Source organism: Mercenaria mercenaria, chromosome 12, assembly GCF_021730395.1.
Source record: "Mercenaria mercenaria strain notata chromosome 12, MADL_Memer_1, whole genome shotgun sequence".
Lineage (NCBI taxonomy): Eukaryota > Metazoa > Mollusca > Bivalvia > Venerida > Veneridae > Mercenaria > Mercenaria mercenaria.
The window spans coordinates 78,820,358-78,844,385 of record NC_069372.1 but is presented as its reverse complement, the minus strand read 5'-3'; positions in this window follow the sequence as shown (position 1 = coordinate 78,844,385).

Genomic DNA, 24,028 nt, shown 5'->3' with positions numbered 1-24,028 from the left:
ATTAAAAGGTTTTGCTCGTTCTTTCATTCTTAAGCTTACAATTTATGTTTGGCTAGGAATCACTGATGATTACGCCGGTTATCAGACGTGGCTGTGTTTGATGTAATATCAGATTGAAACAAGGAAATTCATTGATGCAAGCATCAAAGACGCCGCCAAGTGGTGTGTCTAAAGCACATTTATTGCAAAATTAGAAATTACCTGATCATTACTGTATTAGACTGACTGGTTACAACTTATCAACATTAGCACATAATATATGTTATAAACTGTTAAAAACAGTCAAGGATAAACATGATAAAGAAGTAATATGAAATAAGGCAATGCCTCAATCGGCAATCGTTACAGTCCATCAGCTTGCCCAGAAATATGTGTTTGTATAAATTTAAAAGTAGATTTTGGAATAAAAAGCAATACTGCACATATTTGTACTGATGTGCAAGACGTTGCGGTTCGGACAAGTTGTGGGGACGCTTATAACGCACACGGAAATAACGTATTCTTCCAAAAAATCCTAAGTCGGACGCTCTGTGCACGTGCCGGAAGACCACATTTTTTAATTCGATAGTATATCTCATTCGGTATATATCGCATGTTACCGTAGAGGGATCGAACCCGATTTTCGTCGCGCAATACAAATCCTCTATCTGCAATGACCTGACACTGCGAGTAGGTGGTTCATTAAATTAATCATTTCACCAACTAAAGTCAGCACCTGTGGAAAGTTCTTATATGCAGGTGCATGTGTATGAAGTTTCACATAAATGCATTTTGTTAGAAGATGAGGAAATGCTGAAAGAAACCATTATTTTCGTTATCATAATTTAATGAGTGTTTTCTATTCATTGATAAAGTTTCACGTGATCTGGTAAGTAGGTAAGTAAGTAAATTCTTTATTTATAGAGGATAGCTCATTTAGCTGATGCTAATCTTCCAATTCTTTGTGCGTATTTAGTATACAAAAATTCTTGTTTGTGTTTGATCGCAAAGTAAAAGAAGTATCATTAACTTGGGGTTTTTGCATGTACATTTTACAAATATAGTTGGGATGTAAACCATTCGCGATTTTATACATAAAACAGGCCTTTTTATAAAAAAAAAAAGACGCTGATCAAATCGCTGTATTGATAGAGAACATAATGCCTGGTTAAAATCTCTATATTCCGGACCCAACGTGATACGACACGCTCATTGCTGTAATAGTATTAATTTAAATGTCCGTTATGTTTTTTTTTTCCATTTTACATACGGTTATACCGTTCTTAAACCATTTCAATATGTTTTCAGAACTATACACGTTTGAAAAAGCTACGTAGTTTTATGTGTAACCACTTGGTATTATACATGATGTTTGAATCTAAACGATACATATTTATGAAGAAATAATCTCCAAATGGACTGAATTAATTAGGAAGAATAATGTCATTGACTCATTACTCCATGATCGTTGTATATCTAATCGTAATGAATTTGGTAAATGCGTGAGTAAGACCTATTTGCTTTAAAGAAGCAGTGTTAACTACGAAAAAAACAAAAACACATTTATTGTATAGAATTAAAAAAAATGAAATTTATCGGTTTGGTTAAGTGATATTTTTTTATACGAAAAAAGGCTAAGATAGTAATGGCGAACAGATTAGGAATTTAAAAAATACTCTTTGTTTATATCATTTCTCGGTTTTTAGCTTTTTACATGTTTTGTGTTAAAATACAGTCCTCTGGCCAGACCTTAATAGAGAGTCCGATTTTTTTTGTGCTGATAGGGGTGGATAGGGGTCCTGCATTTCAGACACATATTGTTTTTACAAATTGAATTACTTAATCGATTGATCAATATGAAACATAATATAGTTTGATTTCATGATCTGAGAGCAAGAATAGGACCATCACTTGATCACGTTTATTATTTATTGATGCTTTATTCATCAGTTCCTTAACAAGACTATTTTGTATATTTCTCTGAAAAAAATGAAAAAATAAAACGGTGTTGATTGGAACATTTTTAATCAATATTTAGAGTAGTTTTGAATCTATCATCAAAACAAGTCGTAGTGCATTTTTCCATTTCTACCGTTTAAGACACTCTTTTGAAATTGCAATTTTGACTTCTGCTAAAGGGTTTAACGCCATTATTCGACAGTATTTCAGTTATGTAATGGGCATTTAACCCAAACAATGTTCCTTGATTTCCAGTACAAACATGTTTTCTGTAAGAAACTGCCAACTTCCCCGTATGTATCAGTGGTGGGGGACGATTGATTTCAGACACAACGTCTTTTATCAATTCGTCACGGAGAACATACGCCCCGCCCAGGGATCGAACTCACGACCCCGCCATACGTAGATCTGCGTTCTCCCTATTGAGCTAAGCGAGCGGGCTTGCATAAAGGTAAGCAGAGAGCACTTAATACCTTACCTAGAGGTTCTATAAGATATGTAAAATAACATAGCTTACAGAACCTCTAGGTAAGGTATTAAGTAATAAATCGATTTCAGCATTGTTTTGTAGGCTCATGGAGCGATTTTCTTGTCGCATCCGCGCAGACTGGTCAGGATCCATGCTGTTCGCTTTCAAAGCCTATAACAATTAGAGAAACCGTTAGCGAACAGCATGGATCCTGACCATTCTGCGCGGATGCGCAGGCTGGTCTGGATCCATGCTGGTCGCAAACCCACTATGTACCGAAATAAAGACAAATGTAATCCAGTTAGCAGTTTCTCTTGGAACATTTGACTGCGTTATGTTTTAAAAATTGGAAAGGAAAGTTATGAAAAATGCAAGGTTAATCAGCTTAACGTTCAACAAGTCACCGAATAAAAGACAAATTCCTTTATGTTTAAGAAAATGTTCAAAAACTATTTTGCAAACAAAATTGTTACTTTTGAGATTTCTACGGAATGGGCTGAAAAGTCTCTACATGTATACCTAGCTTTAATTTCTTTTAATCTCTTGACAACTAATATAACTATTTTACGGTTGTAATGAAAAACAGTCGAAATTACCCACTGTTTAAAGGACAGTAGTTTTAACAAACAATCTGATTTCTACTGCGGATATTGTGTGACTTACAAGTAGTATGTTGCCGTCGTTCTCCTCTGTTAACATGTCAGGAAGCAAAATTAAATGTTCTTTAATTACGTTATTTTCGTCAGGCCATCAGGTGCAATATTTTCACGAGTGAAAATGTAAGATCTGATGTTCATGAGTGAAAGATGTTGTGATTTTATGTAAAAAGCATCACCACTTTATTCCGTTGTCATTACAGTGGACTTTTCTCGAAAAAAAAATGGAATTTGTGATGGAGATTTTCCCGACATGAGTGATAATTGATTTAAACAGTAAGTCAATCGCCCGGTGGCTACACAAATATAACAGTGTTTTTCAGTTACTATATTAATGTGTTAACCTTAGATTAATTTGAATAAAGCCCTCGAAGCTAAATTTGCTGAGGGTTGATCCAAAAGTAATGTCACTGGAGCTATAAAAATGTCTAAAAGGAAACGAAAATAACACAAATACATACCCAAGTACCAAAGTCTGTTTGTAATATTTTTTAAAAATATCGTAAGAAAGTATTGCTTACTTATCGAGATATCGACATGCACAGAAAGCATGGTAACGAAAGTTGCTGTACGTCAATGACGTTATTCACGTCAGAAATTGATCAGCAATAACAAGTCTTAGCGCTACAATACAATTTAGTCCGCGAATATGTCAGTATATATTTTACTGTGGACTACTCAAAGACATATCTATACATCATTATAATTCCATATGAGTAAGTGTGTTTTGATGTCAAACTGGTGATTTTGTTTCCTTGTTTTTACTCGCCATTTTTGCGTGCGGCGAAATGTCGTCAGGGGTGAAATTTGAAGTTCTATTCAAAACGGAACAAACCTAAAAAATAATATTTATTCATGTAATCATGATTGAATTAGCTTACATCCTGATTAATACAATGATAAATAAATGCACAATAGACGAAGTGACATTATTCTGGATCAGCCCTCGTTAAAATGCAAAGAAAGTTCCTTTATCAAAGCTCCATAATACACACCTGCCAACCCTGCCACTCTGATACGGAGTGATCTCCCGTAAACGATTTAACCCCAGTCAGCCCGTTCCCATTTTGGTCCGTCGTATCCTTTGACGATTTCAAAAACTGTCCCGCTTTTAGACCCCTAGTTTTTAAGTCTTATTTTTTGTCAAGGTTTCTTAGATTATGGTTGATATAATTATGATGTAAAACATGTGTTCTGTAAATATGTAATGCATAAAAAAACATGAAAATCTTACTTCAAAAACTACATGTTGTTTTGCTTTATAAATACCCGATCGTATGTAAAAGTGCAGAGTGCGTGCACATTTCGCAGCATAAAAAATGCATTGACTGAAGCGGCCGTGAATCTTTTTAAAAGTACTTCTTATTTTTCTATAAGCGGTCTAATAAAACTGCATTTTTACAAGTGACATCGCTTCTATTTTGAGTATAATTCTGCTAAAATGTATATCCGTTTTATGTAAATTTTAAATAACAATGATTTAAACAATTGGTTTATCGTTTTTAAGATACTTATACCATTCTCATGAGCAAAACTTGAACGATAATGCGAGTATGAATACCTGGATATACACCTCTCCATACTTTTCTGTGTTTAGCAAATAGACATAAATAGAAATATTAGTGTTAGATTTGTTTTGGATTATTTAAATATTTAGACATTGAAAGAACAGTACTACAGTGTATGAAAAATCACCTTATTGAGAAGATAATGAAGGTACTACAGAAACGAAGTTTTCCATCGGCCGAGACTATGTTTAACTATTTTGACTTTTTGACGTTTTAGACATCAGCAGAGCTAAGCTAAATATTTCAATTTGATCAAGACTGCTTCATTAACATAGCAAACATCTCACAAATCAAGATTTCAAAAAATCAGCTATTTCATCTTTTACTTGATATGTAATCAAACGAAAATATTATAGTCTGTAAGAAGATGTGTAGCACCTAACATCTTGAAAGTTTTGTTTACTTCTTGTTTTCTGTTATTACAGCGCAGCAACCTATGGTTATATCAGATAAAAATAATTATGTTAAACTTTACAAATCAGGTAAACACCATACTGGTTATAGAATTGAAACACCATACTGACTATAGAATTCTACACCATACTGATCATAGAATTAAAACACCATACTGATCATGAAATCATATCGTATATTTCTTAATCCGATTGCATGCTTTCTAAAACATTTAAAACAAAATCATGCATTTGGACTTTCTCTGTTTTCGTGCTTTACAAAAGTATTGTGTCAGTTTTGCGTAGGTGAAACAGTATGCAGTAATCGGTCTTGTATACTTTATAAAGCTGCTACGCGCGCAAGACTTACTTTATAATGTTTTAATAGAATGAAGCTTTTCAACATGTTATCGTCTGGCGCTTTACTTTATTATTGATCATGCGAAAAGGTTTAAATTGCTTCCTGCTGGAAAATAGTCAACTAGGTCGTCAAAATAATCATGCATTAATACATTCTATTAAATTTCTATAAATATTATTTCGATAATTATGATGTGCGATGCTTTAAAATACTTGTTACTCTAACTGCATAGAAAATGACAATAATTTCAAGACAAAATTGTTCACTTGAAATGTTTGTTATAAAATTATTACGTGATTCACACCAACACAGTTTACGTCATATGATCACATGCCATCATTTACTGGTGGAGAAAGACATTGTGGGAAGCCCATGCTTACTTGAAATCAGAACATTGCCCATATACTGGTATTTAAAGTAAGAAATCCATTTGCAATATTATTGAAAGCTGATGTCGCAAGTTACTATTTATTAGGTTTAACGTCGCACTCACACAATTATAGGTCAAATGGCGACTTTCCAGCTTTGATGGTGGAGGCAGACCCCAGGTGCCCATTCATGCATTATTTCATCACGAGCGTGCATCTGGGTAGAACTACCGACCTTCCGTAACTGAATATATCTACACTGATGAAAAGTAGTTTAACAATAATATCAGATTGTACCAAGATTTGACAACACAGTACAGAATGATTGTGTTATGAGCAAATAATTTTATAACTCAGTTGGTTCCAGAAAAATATGTTTTGTTTATATATTTTTAACTGAAACGTTTTTTAAAATGAGATCGAATTTTTCCAAATGAAATGTTTATAAGAAATATATAATCCTTTATATTCCCTGACATAAAGGTAAACAAGGAAAGGCATTCAAATTGTATTTACTAATTTTTGAGAGACAAATATATCCTTCTAAATGTATATCCTACCATAGGATTTAATACCTTACATTTCAAACATCATATTATCCATTTTTACCTTTTTTAAACAAATTGCTTGCTAACAATAGTGTTTTGAACATAAATACATGTAACTACGTTATACTGATCTCGATAGTTTCACCTTTCCTCTTATTGTATCTGGAAACATCTATACATCATTCCAAAACAGCCCGATTTTTAATGACCCTAGATCGCTCCCATGAGTTACAAAACTCAAACAGACTACACATTGTGCAACTTTGAAAGAGGACCATATACGTCCCATGTGCGGAAAGTTTCTTTACCAGTAGCAGTTGATTACATACACTAGCAGGCCAGATGACAAATAGTTCAAACAACATACGTTTCTTAGGCCTTTATTATTATAACAGACAATTAGAGCAGGCTGAGAGTGTTTTGGAAGGTCTATTTATAAATGGTTATCTGAATCCAACTGTTCAAGAGAAGAAGTTGTTTAAGATTATTTCTATAATTGCCCCCGTTTGAATAAAATTTGGAAAGGACCTTATAATTATGCTACACACAAAGTTTGATGAAGATCCATTAAGCGGTTCATGAGAAGACGTTATTAAAAAGATTTCTAGTTTTAGCTCTAGACATCCCTAAAATGGGCAAAGCTCCCCCATGAAAAATGAAAAAATGGTGTTTGATGGTTAATAATTCACCAGAAGGAGTCGTTTATGGGTTTTTAATTTTAGCTGGACTATCGGTTGTAAACATTCTTTGTTACGCGAACATTTGTTATTTCTTGTTCCGTCCTTGTTTTGGTATGACGCTCATTGTAAATTAGATATATCATTGTCAAAACACAGCTCACATTCGACTTTGGCTACAAAACACCAATTTCTTGATGTAGTTATGATCCACTCTCCAACTTAAAATTTGCCAAACTCATGGTTTTCGGACAATAACTCATGGAAGACTTTAAATATTTAAATAATTTTGTTACACATGTGTGACATCATAAAAGACAGGTCAAATTCAACTTTGGCTAAAACCACCAATTTTTGACATAGTTAAAGCCTCTTTCCAGCTTGGAATTTGCCATACTTCTGTGACAAGGCCGTATTGTTGGGGTATTATTCGTCAACCCTGTAACAATTCTAGTTATGCAACAAAATCACAGTTGTATGTCACCATTTTTACGTTATAGCGTCAAACATCATAGCAACGCGTTAGAAGAGAAAACAAAACAAACCAGGCAAATATTTGGTTTTACAGTCAAGGATGCAGATTGGAATTTTGATGTTGACACTTCCCGGCAAGGAATTCTCAGCGGTATGTTTACCCAGTCAGGGAATTTGTATTATAGCACTTAGAATTAATTCCTGATTGACCCTATTTACATTTGAGCAGTTCAACTTCATCGCGTTAGATTGTTGACCTCGCACTATGTCGAAGCTTAATGCTATTTTTGTGACACTGTTTCTAATGACCAGAGTGGGTTAATCTTGACAATCAATTTATTGTTCATGTTAATTTGATTTGGTAGACGATTATTGTATGAACATGGAAACAACCTGCAGGACTGTATATATATGCATATAACGCTTTTTCAATTTGTTAAAGTATTGTGGTAGACGGATAGCTCAGTGGTTTGCACACTGGCCTTCCAATCCTGAGGTCGGGGGTTCGATCCCCGGCAGCTACTCGAGAATTTTCAGAAACGCTTTTCAGTGTTTCCCACCCAACTAGAGGTGTACTGGTCAGGAACCCAGGCAATCCTTGCGTGTATCAGTCCTATACACCGGGCACGTTAAAGAACCAGGCTGTCTATTCGCAACGAGCTAGGCTAAGGTAGCCGGACAAGCCTGTATCTGATTTCTGATCTCTCTGTCGTGGGGGCTTTGTCTCACTCTGTCCCTCTGGTCAGATCGCTCTGTGTCTGTACTAGTATAGGATGAATTATGCGCTCTGTGTGGCTGCATTTGAACTATGTAAAGCGCCTTTGAACGTGAAATTGATCATGAAAAGGGCGCTACATAAATCTTGTATAATAATAATAATAATAATCATAATCATATTATTTCCAATTGTTGTTTTTTTTTTGCATCCATAGCAATTCGTTGATTATTTTTTCTTAGTATTTAAAATGTGAAAACGTCAAATAGAATAATGTGAAATGTAGAGCCACTTGACATCTCAAAATCTAGGAAGTAATGGGGAAAGAAACCTAACCGCAAATATGTCAATACTTAACAATTAATCACATTTATTAGTATTTTCTGTACTCTTCATTTTTAATGCGTTACATTTAGTGACACTTAATACTGAAGCATAAGCTTTATATACCATGTGAATACTTGCAGTCTTTATTCAGATGAATCATTGTTAAAGGCAATATTGTTCTTATCCTAAAACAGTACCGCAAACTATGTAATATCCTGAAATTGATAGATCTTCTGTAAAGTCAGATTTAGGTTGTATCATATTGCATTGCGCAACTTTCACTTTGAATTGCATAATTTTCTTTAAGTGCAATAAAATTTCGCACTTCTGTCATTAGGAAATCATCATTCATCATACGCTTTAAGCTATAAGGAGAAATAGCAAGTCAATTAATCAAGTTGTTATTTCACCTGGGTTAGTCAATACGAAGAGTTGACTTTCATTTATGAAGGAATCTAAACAACATTTCATATTACTTTATTAGTGATAGTTTTTATATTGCACTGTTTTCATTCATCATATAACTTTTATCTTTGCATTTTTAAACCATTGTTTTCTATAACATTATCCAAAGCATTTGTGTTTTTTAATTTGACAATTGTAATCAAGTTACCTGTTTTGCCATTGTTTGAATGTAGAAACACATTGTTAGCTCTGCGGTTGCAAGATAATGTAAAGACTGCATTGCCACCTTTTGAAAAATGTTAACCGCAAAAAAATAATGACAGAACTTATTGTTCTGTTTTCAATTAAACTGACACCATCTAAAACTTTGATCTTTAAGGTATAATTCTAAATATTAAGTAATAATTAATTATTATTTATTTAGGTACTTTGAAAATTTAACTTACCTAAGATAAATTCAAAACTGCTAAATTTATTTTGATTAATAAACTGTTCATTGTAATCTAATTAACTAATCAAAACCCTTTTATATAAAAAAAATCTTTGTTAACTATAGCATCTCTTTATTAAGGCATGCTGATACAAATAAATCAAATTTTAAACAACTTCATCCTATTTTTGCAAATTTGATTATCTATCATTAACAGTGATTTTGCCTTGTTTCATAATGTTATTTTTAGATCATGTGGTTAGATAATTAGTTTATTATAACGCAAGAAAAGTTACAATTTCGCAGGTTTGAAACTTACTTAATATTTTTGGTTTTTAGTTTCCCTCTTAAAAGCAAAGGTGTCTTCCTGGTGTGTCTGTAATTATGATGTTTATTTCTAGTAAATTCATAAATCAAACGATCTATATAAAGACCAAATAAATAACTTAAAGGCCGAACAAAGACCCTACAACCAACACAATGTTCTCATGCAATCTGATTTGTTTTAATTGTTCAAATAAGCCTTTGGCATTTTTCTGATCACATTTCAGTAACATATTTCATCTAATTTGATAACACGAGAATATTAACACATTCAATCGACTTAAAATTAGATATGCCATTTACCCAATGTCACAGGTTCAATCCAAGGCGCGATGATTGTTGTCTGTAAAGTCTAGATGGAACGCCACTTATCCTCCATCTCTGATCCGCACTCGACAAATGTTCGTCACGTTGTGAACACGCACACACACACACGCACGCGCACGCGCAAGCACACGCACACACAAACATAAGCTAAATACAGCTGCACACTGTCAATATCACCCGCTTTAACCAAACAAAACAGCTTCTATATGTAAACATTTTTATTCCATAAATATTTAACTAGTTGAAAGCATTAAATTTGAAATAAATTTGACATAAACACCTTCTATGTTAAACAAGTGCGTTATTCAAAATTATAGTTGTATATAGAGATATAATTTACTAAGTTTGAACGACGTATTCTCTGTGAGATAACTTCCCTGCACTAGGAATTGAGAAGAAATCATATTGTGATAAAAGGTTTGATCGTTGTGTAAACATGTCCGATAGTAGGAGTTCCGCTAATTGCACTGTTACACAGTTAAAGCAGTGCCGATTTAATGTAACTAAATTGACTTCCATTTTTGATACTAAACTAATATTCGCAGTAAATGTTTATACAAGCAAAAATTAAAAGGTAAGGGTAGATTTCCCACAGCAAAAAGTATAGCAAACATGACCAGAGCCATACATCGCAAAGTAGAAAGATCAAGCAGACGCGTTGTTTCAAAAATCAACAACATCAACAACAGTTACATTTTAATTATAGATCTTACGTGTACTTCGCCCTTACCTATGGCATAATATACAGTGCAGGTATAGGCGTTTAATGCATAACTTAAGTTTCTAAAGTAATTAGTCTTGCGTCGTCCTTGCTCTTTTTTTCACTTGCCCCATCACCCTCGCCAATGTCTCTATCCCATACCCATTTCTGCATCTTGAATATACTTATATAGTACGTCTTGCGCAAAAAGATATAAATCATATGTAGGACCCTTCAGATCTCTCTCCGGACACCAGGAAGCTTCCTCATGATTGCATTTGAGACTGTAAACAATCCTTTATGTTTCATTCTCAAAACTGAAGTAATAGTTATTTTAAAGCGAAAATATCTACCAGCTCTTCATTTAGACTGACAGCTTGTTTTAAAGGTAAATGGGTATAAATCTATATTTTATCCTGGTAAGATCTGGACACATTTTTTTCAGTATATTAATTATTTAACTGAATTGTATCGTCTCATGTTTTTCAGTAGTAGAGAGAATATTTTAAGCGCTCTTTTCAGTTTTATTGTTATGGGGATTACTTAAAGAGAATGGAAATGATACATAGCTTGGTAATATCTTAATACCTTTTAATGACATTCGCTTGTATTTTGAAGAAACTCTTGATTTTATGAAAACATGACAAAATGATGTTCGACAGTCTGGGCGTATACTATTAAGAACCGCTTAGATTCAATGTAGTGAACCAATAATACATTGCAAGCAACCTTGTGATCAACAGTCGTTTCATTTGATTGTTATCACGCCATATGCTAGCACACTTCAAATTGTTTTTCTAATATTTGCTGTTGTTCTACTGTTTGTTTAATAATCATACACGACATAATCTAACCAAATCTTACATTTAGTGGAGAGTACCACATGGTCATCTTTAATGTTTATATAAAAAACAATGGTTCAATGGCTGAGATAATATCTCCTTATATCCGCATGCCGAATCATCTTGATGGAGATGTCCCTCGAGCAACATCATACGGTGTCTATATTTCACAACTTTTAGTGTTTATATAAAAAACAATGGATGCAATGGCTGAGATTTCTATAATATCTCCTTATATCTGCATGCCGAATCATCTTGATGGAGATGTCCCTCGAGCAACATCATACGGTGTCTATATTTCACAACTTTTAGTGTTTATATAAAAAACAATGGATGCAATGGCTGAGATTTCTATATTTCCTTATATCCGTATGCCGAATTATCTTGATGGAGATGTCCCTTGAGCAACATCATACCGTGTCTATATTTCACAACTTTTAGTGTTTATATAAAAAACAATGGATGCAATGGCTGAGATTTCTATATCTCCTTATATCTGCATGCCGAATCATCTTGATGGAGATGTCCCTCGAGCAACATCATACGGTGTCTATATTTCACAACTTTTAGTGTTTATATAAAAAACAATGGATGCAATGGCTGAGATTTCTATAATATCTCCTTATATCTGCATGCCGAATCATCTTGATGGAGATGTCCCTTGAGCAACATCATACCGTGTCAATATTTCACAACTTTTAGTGTTTATATAAAAAACAATGGATGCAATGGCTGAGATTTCTATATTTCCTTATATCCGCATGCCGAATTATCTTGATGAAAATGACCCTCGAGCGACATCATACGGGGTCTATATTTCACAACTTTTGGTGTTTATATAAAAAACAATGGATACAATGGCTGAGATTTCTATATCTCCTTATATCCGCATGCCGAATCATCTTGATGGAGATAACCCTCGAGCAACACCATACGGGGTCTATATTTCACTACTTATTCGTTTTGCAAGAGCTTGCTCAGAGATAGAGGATTTTAACGATAGAAATCTTCATATCACCAAGAAATTATTACAATAGGGTTACCGTTATCATAAGCTACGGAAAGCTTTCAGTAAATTTTACTACAGATCGTCGGAACTGTTAGAAAAAATACAAAACTAACCTAAAAACACTTTTAAAACTTTAACTTACACACCCGGAGTACTATGGAGATGTAGTTTATAAAATTCGGAAAATTAAACATAGTCCTGATTTTAGTCAAATATTGGTAAAATGGGTTATAAAGTTTATCAAAAGAGGATACGATGCGAAAATCGTGAAGCACAGTGCATGTTTAGTGATTGACCCCTCTACAGTTAATCGTTACGCTTTCCTATTTGATGGTGCGATGACTAATAAAGTGTAAGACTCCATGATGTTTTTCTCCTAAATCTTACACACAACGGGCGGCGGGAGTTGAATTTTGTCTTCCAGCTTTCTTCGTCGTGCCCTTAAAAGTTAGGATCTTGGTGCTCTGACTTCAGAAATGTTGTTGAGTACATTGGTGTAATTATACCTTAGATTTACCTTAATTTTATGTTTTACTTAATTAATCTGGTAATTTTGCGCTAATGTTAGAGCCTTTCTCAGCGGGGATTTTCATTTATATTGTGTTATCTAACTTGTTGAAAATAGGGTAAGTGCGAGGTTGGCATGCCCTAAACGCGTTTAAAACCCCAGTTTCCTTTATATAGGTCATGACTGTTCCAAGGCGGTGCCCCTATTTTGAACTGGTTTTCTGTCCGTCTTTTATTGTCTGCTGCGTATGTTGTCTTGTTTGCTTTAAGCGTTTTTCCCTCCTCTTCACTCCCCCCATTCCCCTCCCCGCCCTTTCCCCTTGCATTTGCGCTCCTTTTTGCATCCCCCCTCTCCCTTTACTTTGAGTTAGTTTTCGTGGCTCCCCTTTGTTTTGACTGCCGGAATCCTAAGGCGGTACACGATTGATTTTTCCTTCTTATAGGGGTGCGTGCTTGTCAGTCTAAAGCGGTGCCCTACTGTGTTCTTGTATCTTACTTGTCTGTTTTTCTATGTTGGTTAGTTCGGTGTGGTTGTGTGTTTATCTATGGTACATGAATGTTTGCGTTGTGGTTTACGTTGTAGTGTAACTGTGATTAAGGAACGTAGCATTCCCATTGTATATTCATCCTTGTTCTACTTTCTCCTTCAACTTCATTAGTCCTCCACCTCTAATACATGTGGGGAAGTTGGCAGTTACTTGTGGAGAACAGGTTTGTACTGGTACAGAATCCATGAACACTGGTTAGGTTAACTGCCGCCATTACAAACAAACAAATCCTCCCCCCCCCCCCCCCACACCTTTTTTTCCCCTTACCCCTCCCCCCCCCCCACCCCGCCTATATATTTGGAATACATTTATATGTACTTGTTAGATTTTTGAAGCAATACGTCTGTAATATTTTTTCCATTACGGCTTCTTTTTGTTGTGGGCCTTCTTTGCAAACGCGTGGCTCTGAGGCTATGTCTTTGGTGCTCAGTGCTTCCGAGAAATCTACCCTTACCTATTATTTTTTGTTTTATCACAAATTATTCTCGAAAACAATCATGTCTTACATCAATGTTTACTTCAGATTATGCAATATTGCTTATAAATATTCATGACTCTTGCTTGTTATACTTTAATCCACTTTCAAATGCCTAGTTTGAATGACTAACTAAATTATATTTTAATGGCCTTTTTTTTTTATCTCAACCACCAATTAGCGCTGGCACTACAATAATACGGATATACAGTCTGAACACATTATTAGTATATTACCAGGGCATATGTTAGTATAACACCAGGTTGCCATCATATTTGATGTGTTACATATCTTTTATGTAACAATATTGTTATGAATTCAGTCATCTATAGGTGTTTGAGGTGTGCATATTTCATTACCTTTCATAAACAGATTCAATCGAATGACCGACCTTTTCCGCGCAATGTTCATCATGCATTTGATCTTTGTTTTTGTTTTTCTCGTGTAACTAAACTGTTACACTTTGTCTACGTATTATTATGTACACATCCATTTAGTGAGTATATGTACATACATTTCTGTAGGGTTACAGCTTTAAGGGGAACATGTTCTCTAAAAATTGCTGTTTCGCAGTTGATACTTATCCCTCTTTTCATGTCTGACGATCAAAATATACTTGGAAACGCTTTAGAGATTCATTTACTAAATGTCTGCTTCTGTCGCTACTGAAAAGGGTTTGATATTGTTTCATCCGTATCGTGTTGGACGTTCTGTGGCTTTCCGCTTTTTTATTTTATCTAGTTAAAATCTACATTTAGTTTCGTATTTCTAAGGAATAACAAATCATTTGAATCACAATATAATGACTATAGTCCGTCCCACCTAATTTTGGACCTCCGATAATTTATTTATACTGTATGTAAAATTGTCAAAAATGACATCGTAAATACCAGAAGGTTAATATCTCTAGACACCTTTTTCATTTTTTTTGAAAAAATGTAAAAAGAAGTTAAAAATCAAGATTTTATTTTTTTCCACACTGACAGACTTTCATTGTAAAATGACGTGACGTCCATTTCAAGATGGCGGCGTCCATACAAACGTCATTTGGGGGTTTGCTGACAGTTAGCGTCGTCTGATCAATTCATTGTTGAATACCAGACATGGAAAATTAAAACAAAACTTTTTCCAAAACTGGTAGGATTTACTTGCACGGAAGGCCATTAATTAACATTTTATTTCAAATTATGCATATATTTCCGGTTCAGGTTTCCAGCTTTTTTTTCTGAAAATGTGTTGTATTTTGACGTAAAATAAATACAAGTCAAGTGCGTACGTACGTCGATAATAAATGTGGGGATAGCAGAGAAGCATGCAACTCATTTAATTCATCTTCATTATGGTTAATGTTGTTAACAGTCGAATTAAAGGTTCAGGTGATTACACTCTGTTTTAGCATGAATACATATTTGTGTACTGACTGGTGCTTTCTGTTACCTATGTACTCACTATATTAGTGACCGTCAAATCTAGGTAAAAAAATTCTACCTCAACGAAGTTAATGATTTAAAATGTACGGTCTCGATATATTGTTATTTGAGATAACGGCCTATATAAGGGACTACGTTAAACAAATTAGTAATTGCCTTTATTCTTTATAATAACATTATATCAGCTTTATCAATTCCATCCTCGAGTCTTTATTTCTCTTGCTCGGTCGTTCAGTGAAATCCATAGCAGAGTGGCGGTATGTTGAAACATTTTTGCGCTATTGATAGGCATGATAGATCTACAGACGAAATGAAAATATGACCTTTTGAAGGGGTATTTTGTTCTTCAGCTTAAGATAAAAGTAGCATGTTCAAGCGCGTCTGTTTTACTTTCATTTTTTCGATGGTATGAATAACGCGTGTTTTTCTCCGCCAAAAGTTGGGGGTGGGCGGGGGGATAGACAGCTACATTTGTGTCAGAATAATTTGTATATTTGATGTATTGCTAACGTAACACATAAGCACAGATAGTGCTCGACTCCCTTTTCATGCTATCTTTGTTATAATTATTGTTGAATTGCTGTTAATAATAGACTTTGGGTCATTTCTGGCTAATTTGGGTTCATTATGTGGATAGCTGGATCCCAGCATCACACATTATGTCATATACAAAAGTTATAGGGAACCAGATATTTAATAAAGCAAGTACTCGTTGTAAAACGCTATGTTTAGATTTGGACCAGTCAGAAACAAGTTCTAAAAATAGCACGTCTGCTGAGGTATAAATAGGTAGCTGGATGACAGAGAGGACATTCGGTATCCAGCGGTTGAAGAAGACACATCGAGGATTCAACTAATAATTTATCCCTGTACCCTGATAAGGAGACTATTGCAGTTACCCTGTCAGGGCGGATAAATTATTAAACAAGAGTGCCAGAATGTCACAATATACGCCCGTCACAGCAAATTTCTTTACACTAGCACCTGTATTTGCAAATGGAATTTTAATTTGTGGTAGTAATTATTGTAATTCTTCTGTTTTTCTAAATCCACATAAAAACTCCTTACCAGGTAGAGATACCTTAAAATACACCTAAAATTTGAAAGTAACATCTATGTTGTACCACACAGAAAAGTGGTCTTAGTTTTTCTCTACGGTCAATTATAAAAAAAGTTACAATATAAGTTATTTATAGTAACAACTAAGGGAAGTTAATCTTTAAAAAAAAAGATCCCCCCCCCCCCCAAAAAAAAAATTGTAAGTCCACACAAAAATCCTTACCAGGTAGAGATAGGTCAAAATACACCTCAAAATTGGATGTAACATGCATGTTGTACTACAGAAAAGTGGTCTCGATTTTTCCCTACGAATAGTAATGAAAAAGTTACAATGCAAGCTGTTTTTAGTAAAAACAAAGGGAAGTAATTCTTAAGAAGGGACCTGCGCATAACACTTCGTCTCATGATGTTGTACAATTGTGCCAAGTTACATCAAAATCCCTCCAAGCATGAAGAAGAAATACTTCGGACAAAGTCATTCTTGTATCTGACCTTTGGCCTCTAAGTGTGACCTTGACCTTAGACCTAGGGACCTGGTTCTTGCGCAACACACTCCATTTTGTGGTGGTGAACATTTGTGCCAAGTTATATCAAAATCCCCTCTATGCTTGAAGAAGAAATGCTCCGGACAAAGTTTTCATTCTTGTATCGTTTGACCTCTAAGTATGACCTTGACCTTAGACCCAGGGACCTGGTTCTTACGAATGACACTCCGTCTCATGATGGTGAACAATTGTGCCAAGTTAAATCAAAATCCCTCCATGCATGAAGAAGATATGCTCCAGACAAAGTCATTCTTGAAATTGACCTTAGATCTCTAAGTGTGACCTTGACCTTAGATCTAGAAAAGTGGTTCTTGCGCATGACACTCCGTCTCATGATGGTAAACAACTGTGCCAAGTTTCATCAAAATCCCTCCATGCATGAAGAAGATATGCTCCGGACAAAGTCATTCTTGAATTTGACCTTTGACCTCAAAGTGTGACCTTGACCTTAGATATAGGGACCTGGTTTTTGCGCATGACACTCCGCCTCATGATGGTGAACAACTGTGCCAAGTTTCATCAAAATCCCTCCATGCATGAAGAAGATATGCTCCGGAAAAAGTCTGTGGACGCCCGAATCCGCCCGCCCGCCCGCCCATCCGCCCGCCCGCCCATCCGCCCGCCTGCCAGTGGCGTTCCCATAATACGTCCCGTTTTTCAAACGGGCGTATAAAAGAAGACGTTTGGAGTTCAAAGACTAAAGAAGAGTTGCAGAATTTCAACAAGGTTTCGAGCTATAGGGCCAGCGCATAGGAGTTTTACCTTAAGGGTAGTTGAATGCTATAGATGATAGCAAATATAGACTGAGCATCGAAAAGCTGAGACAGATACACAGAGTTTGGTAATCTACTGAGATAGTAAGAGTTCCAGCTTACAGACGGTTCAGCATTACTGGCGAAGTACAGCCAAGGCATCGGGGATATACCTATGTGGTAGTTGAATGCTACATATGATAGCATATAGGCGCTGAGCATCCAGGAGTCAGGGCAATCATATAGAATTGAGAGGACAGAGGCCGAGCATCTATGCGATAGGACTCGTATGTTGTTGATCCAAAGACATTGTCCGACGGGAACTTCAACAAAAAGACCAGTCAAGTATAGAGTCTCCAGCCTATAGGAGTTTAGAATTGAAAATTGTTAGTTTGAATCATTTAGTGATTTGCCTGATCCCTGAAATTGTCTAGCTCATAATTAAAGTCATTTACGAATAATCATTGATACACGAATCATTTAGGCAAGGTAGCCAGAGGAAAATTCTATATATGAGATATTTGGTCTCACCAGCTCTGCGTTTTAACAAAGGACATTCTACATCGTTTGTCAGCTAGTCTAAGACATAGTCACCTTAGCGATTGGACCCAAACCATTGTTCAAGATACAAAAGGCGTAGGCACTTCCCTGGGTCATATAACCAGTATCCTGACAATTTGTAATTCCGCCTAAAACGCGTTGACAGCGACAAAACAGTGTTTCCGTCAAAATTGATTTGTGACAATTCAAACTTCATAGATATTAAAATTTCGTAATTGCAGAAAACTGTACCATACCTAGCCTATTTAATACATCAACCCATTTCATTAGAAATAAACTCTGGCAAAAATGTCGGTACTATCACTTGCCATAACTTGTAAAACTAATGCAAAATGTACGCGGTCATGTATGTGCCGAGATATAGTAACATGCCAATGTATATATCATACCGAAGCTCATGAAGCTGACCAAATTCTTTTAACGGCAATACATTCGTTAGTGTTCGTGTTGTTGGTTTTTACGCTTGGTTTTACGGCATTCCGATACAGTTTAGGTCATGATGGCGACGTTCCAGCTTTTGATGGCGGAATAAGACCCTAGGTGCCCCATCGGGCATTATTTCATCACGGGCGAGAACCAAAGTGGATTTACAAACCTTCCAAAAGCCAGTTGGATGGCTTCCTAATATGACAGAATTCTACATCCTTAGGGATGTTTCGAACCTACATTAGGGGCAAGTGATTCAAAGTATGCGGCCCCAAACGCATGGCAGAGAAGCCTCCTTAACGGCAGTCAATTGAAATACAATTTACACTCTAAATGTACCAAAACTGTTAATATTCTAATTTAAGGGCAAATAAATCTCCCCTTTGAATACGCTTAATACAAATAAAGGGATAAATAGATTAGAACTTAAACTTCCCATTAGATTTGACACTGACCTTGTGTTGATAAATTGTATGAATATGACCATTTCACCAATATATTAGTTATATATTGATGTTCAACGCAAATATTACTACTATTAATTAATTTTTGTCATTTTTATGACGTCCTTTTTTTATTTAAAAAGTAAATGACTACACGCGTCGTTTGAGATAGTTGATGAAATTGTTTAAGTATAATTTTTGTGAGATACAACTATTAATACAGAACATTTTGTATTATTCTTGAACTTCAAACTCAAGCTGGTTTATGGAAGGAAAAATAGCTTGATCAAAGTGTAAAACAATAAGTGTGAAACGTCCCCGAGGAATATCACTATCACATGATATTTCCCGAATATCTCCAAAAGAGAGAATATTTGGCAATGGCGACCAGAAATAAACAACAGCGAATTCCCATAGAAAACTGAAATTTAGTCGCACGGGAAAACAAGACGATTGTTGCAAAAATCCTTGAATTTTTCGAGGGTGACTTTTTTTAATTCACAAAAACATTTATGTTCTATGATCCCGTTCCGTTTCTTCGTATCAGTCAAAAGTTGAGGTCCAAAATTAGGTGGGACTGACTATAATTCTTTCATTGGCACGGAATCGTATTGTTCATAAGCTTAATAAGAACGTAATGTATTGCAACAATTGCTTTATAATATTTCGCAACAGCAGGGTTGAATGTCATTCAAGATTGATAAAAACAATCGAGATATCTAACAGTAATATCATTACCAATTCCATTTCCATCAGTTATCTTGCTTGGGTTCTCAAAATGAATAGAAGAGGGTTTAATGGAAAGACGATAACATACGTAAATCTTTCTGTTGTGTTAATTTTTGTCACTTGATAAATTAAAGATTCCATTTAAAAGAATACTTATGTACAATCCATTAGGGTAACATTTCGTTCCTTACCCAGTAATACAGTCATTTTTTGTTTTGGGTTTAACGTCCGCCTATAGGAGTTTTAGCTAATTATTATTAATTGATTGTTAGTTAGAAACATTTAGTGATTTGCCTGATCCCAGAAATTCTAGCTCATAATTGAAATCGTTTACGAATCATTGGTACACGAATCATTTAGGAAAAGTAGCCAGATGAAAATTCTATATATCGTCACCTTAACGCAAAAAGTGAATAAGTCCTTCTTTAAGTCAATGGAGTTATCCACTTTTTGCACAGAGGAGACGATATGAGATATTTGGTCTCACCAACTCTACGTTTTTACAAGGGACTTTCTATATCATTTGTCAGCTAGTCTAAGACATAGTCACCATAGCGATTGGACCCAATTCATTGTTCAAGATACTAAAGACGTAGGCACTTCCCTGGGTGTTTATAACTCGTATCGTAACATATGTATCCAGGACATTTGATAACGCCGTATGCGTTACGCTTGTAAACTCATTTGTTTCTCATTCAATGACTTTCTCAGTTGTTCTTACCGAGTATGTATTGCTTTATCAATTTGTCATTTGCCTTTTTCTTGAACATTTGGATTCGTCAAGACAATCGGTCCAGAGTTTTTTTTTAAGATTCTCCTCGGCTCTTCATGTTAAAAACGTTGTAATATTCCATTTACTAATTTGCTTGAAATTCGAAATCTGGTTTTATGACAATTATCATTATACTGTGTTTTACATACGGGTTGGTGGTTTCTGGTCGCCCGGATATAGATAACTATCACTGATGTTTAACCTCTTTTACTTTCATGGTATTTTAATAATAAATACCCTTTATTCAATTCAATATCTGTTGTTGAGTTTTCTATACAGAGTGATACTTCAGTAACCTTTGGGGAAACAATAGGACATAGATAAATTTTTAGATAAAAAGGTTTTGTTTTTACATTTTTATTCACACAATTATACAAGATTGCACATGGTATACAGTTTTAACACTTACATATATTGTATATTAAAGACGTATGTTACAAAGTCGGAAAACCAACATACTATAGCCAATACTAATATAGCGATAGACTTTAAAAATATCTTGTTTTATGATGTGTGGATGACAATTTGGACAAAATACCAAAATACCAAAACGACTGAGAGCAAGAATGTTTGAAAACCACGAAATTATGTTCTGCGTTTCTGCATATACATATATATTCTTATATAAATATATAAGCTCAAGTTATAAATTCATTCAATTTTTGTATTATAAATATTTAGTTTGTCTTTCAAAATTGCTATTACCCGTTTAATACTAATACGCCGTGATAGATAAAGTTTGAAAGATTCAATTTCGAGTATATTTTTGTTGTGCTTGCACTTATATTTGACTATTATCAACATGAAATTAAATTTATTTTTTTCTCATATATTTTTTTCTTCTGACCCTAAATCTTTGTAGATAAACCCAAAATTGTTGTATTATTCGACATTCCCAAAAAGTGACACTGGGTTTCTGAGATCATCAAACAGAAACCACATAACCTAAAACTTGTGAATTTACATTTATGTAGATGATTGTTATTTGGTATTGTAACTATTGTTATTTGGTATTATTCTCATCAGATATTTATACGTTTGTATCAATAGTAAACTTTGTTGGTATTGTAAAACATGTTTCCATCTCTAATCTGTTCCCCTAAATAATCTGGATCCAATTTCTTTAGAATTTTGTTGCTAATGTGGTTTTGTTTAATTTTGTAATTGATACAATATTTTGTTTACTTTTAGTTTGATTAATGTCATCTATTACATATCCCATTCCAAGTGCCTAATTGATTTGCTCTTCGCCTAAGTGCTTTTTTACATTTGTTTTTGTAGATTGCTTTTCTCAATGTCAAATAATTAATTAATTCACCATTTTCAATGCCATACTAATAAACCATTTGTTCAAAAATTCAGAGATGTTTGGTTTGGAAGTCAAAACTATGTTTCATGTATAAAATGCCTCTTTTCATCTAAGGTTTGTGAAGAAACATTTGTCATTTGTCTATTTTATACTCGAGTTATTCCATATTTCTTTCAGCAGTTTTGTGGATATTACTATCTCTTTAAGATATGTGATTTTGAAATTGAGTCTACTCTGCAAGTATTATATTTAAATATAATTATGTTCTCCATATTTTTCTAGATCAATGTTATAAATTTTAGTTCATTTAGCATCACTTCTATTAAAGATTCTTTTAATCAAGCTAGCGTTGACTGAGTTTAAGAAGCAGTCTATATCTAACATTTACAATCCCATTTTCATATGTTTATTTAAAAGAATATTTAGATATTTTATCTGGTTTAGAATCAAAAAAGAAGTAAAACATGAAATGTCTAATTATCTTTGATCTATGTTCTGTTGGATTGTTAACAAGTGTAAGCGTACCAGTTTTTGGATATGCGAATGATCTGCTAGTAATTACTGTAATTTTAGCTTTTAAAGAGTTTCCATCTTCTCAATTTATACAATGTATGTTGAAATGCATTTATCTTAGGGTCTAAATTCATTGCTAGTACTTTAATTGGGGAATATGTAAAATGTAAACCTAGTGTTGAGGCGGCCTCTTTTGAAGCCGTAAAAAGCCTACTCTCAGTACTATATATTTTGGTATGTTTTATTTTAAACTCGATTATTAATAATATCATTAAGCACTTTTTTCATTCTATTTCCTATTGATTTGGATGCTACTTTATAGTCTACGTTAAAGACATATATTGGTCGCAAGCTATTGATATTAGTAAATAATTTATCTATTTCGGAAGAAGTGAGATAATAGTTTGTTTCTGTAGTTCAGTTAGTTACTGATTCTCAATTGAATAATTAGTGGAATTTAGAAGGTACTTTCGATATCATTAGTTAGACCGTCGGAACCGTGATTCACCTTTTTCATTTCTTTTAAAGCTATCCGCATTCCTGTTCGGTCAATATTCCTTAACCCATTTGTTTTTGTTCATTACTTAACTGTTTATAAGTTCCTATCATACGTGGATTATTCATCTCTTCTATAACAAGTTTTTTTATCTTCTCAGATCGTTCAGCACGACTTTTATGGCGTGTTATTGGTACTGTTTCGTTTCCCAACATTTAGGCCTGGGTGGTTCCAATACTCCCGCTTTCATAGCCTTGGGTATTGTATAATCACCACTTGGATATGGTGCCTGCTTTTTAATTTTGTCTTTTGACAGTTCCCATGATACGCAGGCTCCATAACCTCAGATCCCCTTCCTAAATTCCAGTTTGTTAAGTTCTGCCCATTGTTTTCTCGTTTGGGGCAAACCCTTTACTTTATTTGCCGCTCTTCATGGAATTACACGCCTCAACACGTGTATCATTGAAGGTTCCATGTTCATCGCCGTTTGAATACATCTGCGGATTTCTCCAAATTACTTTTAATACTTTTAGCATGTTTAAATGTTGAGTTCTGCTCAAGCCCGGGCTAGAGGGCGTGGACGGTAGCATGCATTTCCGCTACCGTCCATGGACAGGCTAAATCAAACCGAGCCTGCAACATTTTCGTTTTTGTCGTGTTGAGCGACCTGTGAAGTTTCCACTTTTCTCTTCTTTATAAAAAGAATGTACTTTACTAGTAATGTCTTTTTTTATTAAAACTGACCCTTTGCCTTTAATTCTGTGTATTACTTTATCTCTGGATCGTTTTAGCTCTATATCTGAAAAAGGTTTTCGCATTTTTCTCTGAATTAATTTGAATCTGAATCTCTTATCCGATTTTTTATTCGTGTTTTATTCATCCTTGTCAAAATTTAACACTAACTTAAAGTCGCTGCCGACTAATGTGTTTTAT